A 7,088-nucleotide genomic window follows, 5' to 3' on the forward strand; every position below is an offset into this window, starting at 1 on the left:
AATCAAATCGATCATCAGTTTTGAATTATTCATTATGAGCAATAATAAACTTTCCATTGTTGCGTTAGTGATTGTTATGGTAACAACGTGAAGCATACTTTGAGCTGTTCGATTTTGTAATGTTCCTTATAGCCTAAATCATTATTGTTCTAATATCGAAAAAGGATCTTTCAAATCTGGCGTTTTTATTTAAATATTTCATTCAGGAATAATATACTTCTTCCATCCTGTTAAAAGACGCATATAAAATCTAATTGGGGTTCTGAAATCCTCTCTTGGAAGTCTCAACTCTTCATAGGTCGTCATGTGATGACTGCATCGGTCCATTCATAAATTATTTGACAATTTCATAGAAGACTGTTTATTTGATAGCCCAAGGGAGTAAAACTGAGAAGCGAGGAAGTTGGACTGCAGAAGGAATGAGGATTTTTCGGAAATTAATTGCCCAATTCCTTTGGCAGAGAGCAACGTAATCTTGAAACTAACACATTGGAATGCGTGCTTCTAATTACTCGGCAAAGGGAGGCGAATGGTCACTGGTGACGAGAATACCTTTCAAGAGAAGAGTACATTCTCGTCAGGAATGATGTCATTTCATTTGTACTCCCTGATCACGAGGAAGATAATCTTTCTACTCAGTTACTTCACCTAAGAAATAACAAAACCTCTTGTGAAGGGGGGGGGGGTAGAAAAAAGTGAAAACCGAGTGTTTAATAACTTAAGCATCACATTTCTGAATATATTTAAGGCGTTAATGTTTACGAACACGTTTCAACTGAAGGTGGTGTGTTAGCTTTTCTCATTCGGAGTTTGTAGTTTTACTCCCTCAGTCCACACAAATCAACCAAAGATCGCACTCCTTTCTTTAATATTAGTTGGCTCTTCATGATAGTAAATTAAGAATATACAAATTGTTGCCACTGCATTCTCTCTCTCTCTCTCTCTCCAGAATAGCAGAGAAGGAACAAGCAGTTTTTTCTTCATTCAAATCAGATGTTTTAATCAGTTTAATTTTCTGCGAATATCTTTTAAAACTTCCCAGTAATAACCAGAAAGATTAGTAAACAAGTTAGTTTCCATGGAAACCTGACGTTAGAGCACATTTTAAGATAATAAATTAAATCTTCAAAAATACGAATTTAATCAAAATTTAAAAAAGATAACTCACCTTCTTCCATGAAGAAGGTGAGTTATCAATTTTATCTTAAGTGTGCTATCTTAGGTCAGTTATCTTAAATTATTTGTATCTTCTTACTTCTCTTATATCCAGTCTAAGAGTTTGATCTTTTAAAGAGAAAACGTTAATTAAGAATGAACAGGCTTTGACGGAATTCGGTTTCCAATTAAAAAAATCAGACGAAAAGCTAAACTGATGCTCTTCTAACTGCAAATCAGATTCTTTCACTAAATAATGCATTTTGTTCGACTTTTAACGTCCCCATTTAATTTGAAAATCCTTCTCGTTGTTCATTTTACTTGTTACGAAACGCAGTCAGAATGGGGCGAATTGAATTCGCGTCGAATGTCGGTTCAGTAACAGCGTTTGTCTGCAGAATCAATAAGGAAATTAAGAAAAGTGTTGCACTTGAGAACGTAGATTCGAGTGTGGCTACAAGTTATTGATTTTATTTCTCTATTCCAAACGTCTTAGTATGCGACATAAAAATAAAGTATTAATGGAAATTTTGTATTCATTTAATTATATTTTGTTTGTTTTCGCGTTTCCAAGTCTAAATTATGCTTCATATGTTTTCTTCTTTTTCATTCTCTCTTTCACCAAAACTCTGTTTATCTACAGAACGATTGCGCCTACTGTCATTTGATGATAATAATAATAATCTGCTTTCGAGGGAGGAAAAACGCAGTTAACTAACAGGGATAAAGAATAATAGTGAAGAAGTGTTATTAATGTTTATCACGCAGTTTTATAATCCGTCCTCCTCCTTTTGTTGACGTTCAAGTCTAAGTGGCCTGTTAAGGTAAAGTTAACTGATTTGAATTTAAAAGGCCAATGCGAATTTTGATAGAAAAAAAAACGGTTGTTCTTTATAATTAAGAATTTATGTTTTGTTCAAAGATCGATTTAAATAGTTTTGTGGCTGGAGAGAAGATACAAGTGATTGGAAGTATCCGGATAACCTTGTATGAGGGCATTCCGACCTAAAGGAGAGTTGACCAGTATCTTACGGAGTTGGTAAAAGTTTTCTGTCCCGGAAACTCGTATTTATGCCTCCCGCAAAACTGACAAACCAACCTGAGAACAGTATTGGCATACTCATAATGCACTCGTTTCATCTTAGTGATGAGCAGTTGTACTAGAACGCTCAACAAAACCATGCGAGTGAAGGGTTACGAAAGAATTCGTTCACAGATGTCAAATCATTTTTTTTTTCAAATTCTAGTGAAGTATTTTTTTTTTCACTTTAAAAGGTTTATGTTTCTGCATACGTTTGGAAAAGGTGCAGTCATTTGTGATTATATATTCATGAGTGAGAACATTTGAGAGCCATTCCTGTTAGAACTGCAAGGAAATGTATTAAAACTACAGTAAGAATTGCACGCTCAATAGAGGGCGATATCTGTTTCCTTTATGATCTGTGCTTCTAACAAAAGCAGAAATAACGTGCAGTTTTTAGTCAACTAGGGGTTTATTATTCTATCGCCTTCGTTCTGCAAATAACGGGGAAATATTTGTGTCGAAAGTAGCTTTTCTTTGACATGTTTGATTTAAAAGTAATTTCGTTGACCATGTAATGTCGCGTGTTCACTGTTTGTTTATTAGTTGTCGAGAAGTGGGTAAGAAGTGTTTCAAGTAAGTCGGTAGATAGAAATCAAAATCTGAACTTATCTTTCATGAGATTCTAGAAGAAAGAATGAAACAATTCTTGTAACTTCCGTTAATACGTCATGCCGTAATTACTTACCCACAGATAAAGTAAACCAACGAGAAATCTTCACCAATTTATTACGTGCACTTTTCTTCAAATGTCAAGATGAAGGAATTTCTTGTATTTCCTCAGTAATACTAATACGAAACCGTAATTGAACGTGTTCACTCCCTTTTTTTCCCCTAAAATAACGAAAAACTTGAGAAAAACAAAATCAATCCTCGCAATCAACTGCAAAGTCCCGAATAGTTTGCTTAATCGTTTGCTCTCCAGGGAATTTAAGACGTTCTACTTTCGTTCAGAACGTCTTAAATTCTACTCTAATCCTGATTTCTCAATATAACAACCAAGAAATTGATTTCGGTAACGAATACTAATTAACAATAATTGTTTTAGCCTATTCACAAGATGATTCATGGGCACTCATGAATCATCATTCATAGTTAGTATAACTCATTTAAAATCTTTTATATTTTAATTGAGCTGACGATAAACTGCTGGTCTTGTCAGCAGTTATGGATTTATTTTATCTTGTGGTGCACACGTGTTACGGAATCTTTTCCTAGCTCTGTTTTTGTCTCTGATCAAATTCATGATGTCTTCAGGCAAACGATCTGGCTTGCTGGCAGATTTGTAGGAGGTAGCTACCTTTACAGCAGAATTAATTTGTTGTGTGAGATTTGTAACTGCAGTTTCTACTTCTTCTTTTGTGCGTATGTGAGGAACAGGTCTATATTAATCCTTGACTGTTGCTGACAGTCCTTCCCATGCAATGTAGGAGTGAGAAGGAGGACACAGGTATTCTTGATTTCCCAGCTGTAGTAGAATTGGATTGTGATCGGATGATAGTTCATCCATAGATATGATGCTGTATTGAAGTTTAATATCCTGAAGGATAGCTATATCCAGGATGTCAGCAGTGCCGAACGTACTGAGATGAGTTGGTTCGGTGGGGCCCTGCCACAACAGCGTTGCTTGATCCTAAGTAATTGGAAAGGATGCAACCATTCTTGTTTGTGGTTTTACAATTGCACGCAGGATGTTAGGAATTCAGATCCCCATCAATAATGGTGGGCGCTCTGATGCATAAGATGGCATTTAGATCAGAGTGAAGTAGAGATTTTTGGGGTGGGTTGTAATCTGAGTAGATTTTCAGTTTGCCAGTGGAGCTGCTTGACTACTTCCACTCCTGTGATCTCAAGGTTAGTGGTTGAAAGATTGCTCACAGAGTAGTGCTTAATGTAGTTTTTAATGAAGATGGCAGTGCCGCCGCCTCTGTAGGGTAGTCTGTATCTTTATAGGTGATAGTCCCTTATTGTAGGATTGTCTGAGAGTTTTAAATGAGTTTCACTGATTACAATAACATCTGGTTGATACCTATATGTGAAATCTTGGAGTTCCAGATTTTTGTTTTTGAGGCCATTTGTGTTCCAAGCAACGATCTGGAGAGATGCTGGAATGAGTTTGTTACTATTCATTTATGATAGCTGTGAGGATGACCTGCGTTTCACGAAGAAATCTTTTAGTGTAGGTTTCAGTAGGGTGTGATAGGCTGAAATTTTGTAGCACGTTTACTAGTGAGGCCCTAATAACAGCTGTTAGGTTTTAGGTGCTGTTGGTTGATTTTGTTCTGGAATTGGTCGTCTAATTGTACGGGTCACATCGGCATAACTTCTTGTTTGCTTTTGGGTGTCTCTATTATTGGAGGTCTCCGACTGTGGCCGCTGAGTCTCCTGTTTTGATGTCTGGGTCTGTGGTATTCTTGTACTGTAGGAGGAGGGCTGATTGACTTCCTCGATCCGTCTATTCTTTGGGTGCTGAGTACATCCTTTGTAGTTCGCAGGATGAGGGCCACTGCAGTTGGCACATTTGGCCGAGGTGGTCCTCGGTTTTATGCAGGTATTGGTTGGGTGGCTGTCTCCACATTTTATACATCTATATTCCGCTCTGCATAGATTCTGTGCATGGCTAAACTTCTGGCACCTGTGGCACTGTCCAGAAGAAGACTTTTTACGGAGAGGTTCCGGTGTGACGATGAGACCACAGACTGCTTTTAAGTTGTAGATATCCTTCTATATTTTATGAATCTCAACAAGGACTAATGGCATGGGAGTCTTGTCTGCTTTGTACATTCTGCTGACCTTGACTGGAGGCAGATCCTGAGAATTTAGGTCAGCTGCTATTCTGCTGTGTCAGTGTCTGCACAGACACCACGAAGCACCAGTTTTAAGTTTTTTTCGGAGCTGAGCGCAAAGGTATGATACTGGATGCCTCTGTCGTCCAGTTCTTTGGTCGACCTTCTATAGTCTGTCACTGTTGCTGGCTGGATCTTTATGCCTTCATTCATGTTTTTGGCCTTAATGAAGCCAATATGTAGATTGAACATTGTGGATCTTAAAGCTGTCCACTTATGCTTTTCTCTAAGGATGATCGGAGGCACCTTTTCTTTGTGAGAAATAGCGGCGTCCGAACTCTGAGAATCCTGTTCCATTTCAGTATTGTCATTGTGCGGTTCATCTGTTGTTCTTCTCTTTTTGCGTGCGCGCACTTCTACAAAGTCTGAAGGAGTAGAAGGCACCGATTCTAAATGATCTTCAGCGACAACGTCTGAGACACATTCGGTGTGAAACGTGTCATACAAATTTCACTTTTCCCGGCCAATTATCACTCAGCAGCTTTTCTAGTCTGAGGAATTCCATGTATACTTCCTCGAATTTGGTCTCATTCGGAAGGTTTGCCATTTCAATAATTTAAAATGTGTTAAGACACAGATGGAGAAAGAGTAGAGATTTCTCAGGTGTCCCGAGCAGGTAAAGATAATCCTGTGGACTTTTGAGGGTCCACTAGCAAATCCCGTCGACACTCTTAGATATCTACCAGCAATAGAATGTCACTATAAGAAACAAAGGCAATACTAGCGGCAGTAGGCCTGGCGAATCGTCCTTGTAATTACAAATGATTTAACTGGATAAAGCACTATGGAAAATTAAGTGACAGTTTATGGTAGCAAGCAATTATCTACTATTACTAATGAATAAGCATAAATTAATCGCTAAAAACATATCAATCAATCAAATTCACAATTCATTATCAATAATACACGACACGAAACACTAACACACGAGCCGCCATCTTTGCACACTCCTTAATCCTTAGAAGGACTGGCTTAAAGGGGCGAAGCAAGAATGCTTTTCATTTTCCCCGTTATCTGTAGTGGACAGTGTAGGGATAAAGTGTTATTGAACTATAAAGCTCTGATCGTGGCAGGAGAGTAAGAGTAATAGCCGAGCCTCAGTTAGAACTTCATTGGCGATGTGTAAGTAAAGCCAACTCTAAAAATTCGGACGATCCCTAGGCCACTCAATCGTGGGCGAAAGACCGTCCATCTCAGCGGTGGCTCCACTCAGTGATGGCCTTCCACCCACACACCACCACCAAGCAGAACCGCTCATATTCCGATTCCGAAGGAAATCATTCACCGACCAAGCCCCTCAGCGGGCCGTGCCGGAGAACACTTTCTCCGGAGACTCAAATTGCTCCCTTAAGGCAAAAACCTTAAGAGAGCGAACTCAAAACTCTCGAATCTCTGCGCCCCAGGGGGTAACAGCAACAGCCGAACCTCAGTTAAACTTCATTGGCTACAGCATTGCCATCCATCACCCTCCAAGGGTATTGTTTCACACTCCTTGCAATTCATCTAACTCAAGACTAAACATTATCTAAATAAATAAAAGGTGTATTCGTAAATCTCGATAAAATAATTTTATTTTTAACTTTTTTAAATATTTTGAAGAAATTTTATTTGTCATATAAGATGTTTTTTTATTATTTAGAAAAAAATCACTATATAGGCCTATTTTCTCAAAACATGGTTTTAAACATTGCTTTAATATTGATTAAATTGTGTAATATTTTGTTCCTTATTGGAATTCATATCGTAGAAGGGAGAAATATGAGAAGGTAGAGCTCAGACGTGGAGGATTCTCCAGCTGCTTTGAACCTAAGCAACATCACTCTCCCGGTGACCATGCTAATCTCTGCAAAATGAGTTCTGAGCAATAATGACAAATTTAGATTCAGAAAAAATCATCAAAATTCAACATGCTTTATGCTCCTGAATTATGATTGCGCGAATCTAAAAACTTGGTTTCCATAAATGGAGTGCCTTTATCTCTCACGAGGGCGTCCCGAACTGAATTG

Source organism: Typopeltis vanoorti, chromosome 7 (assembly GCF_054136105.1).
Source record: "Typopeltis vanoorti isolate ZY-2024b chromosome 7, IOZ_Tvanoo_1.0, whole genome shotgun sequence".
In the NCBI taxonomy this organism is placed as follows: domain Eukaryota; kingdom Metazoa; phylum Arthropoda; class Arachnida; order Uropygi; family Thelyphonidae; genus Typopeltis; species Typopeltis vanoorti.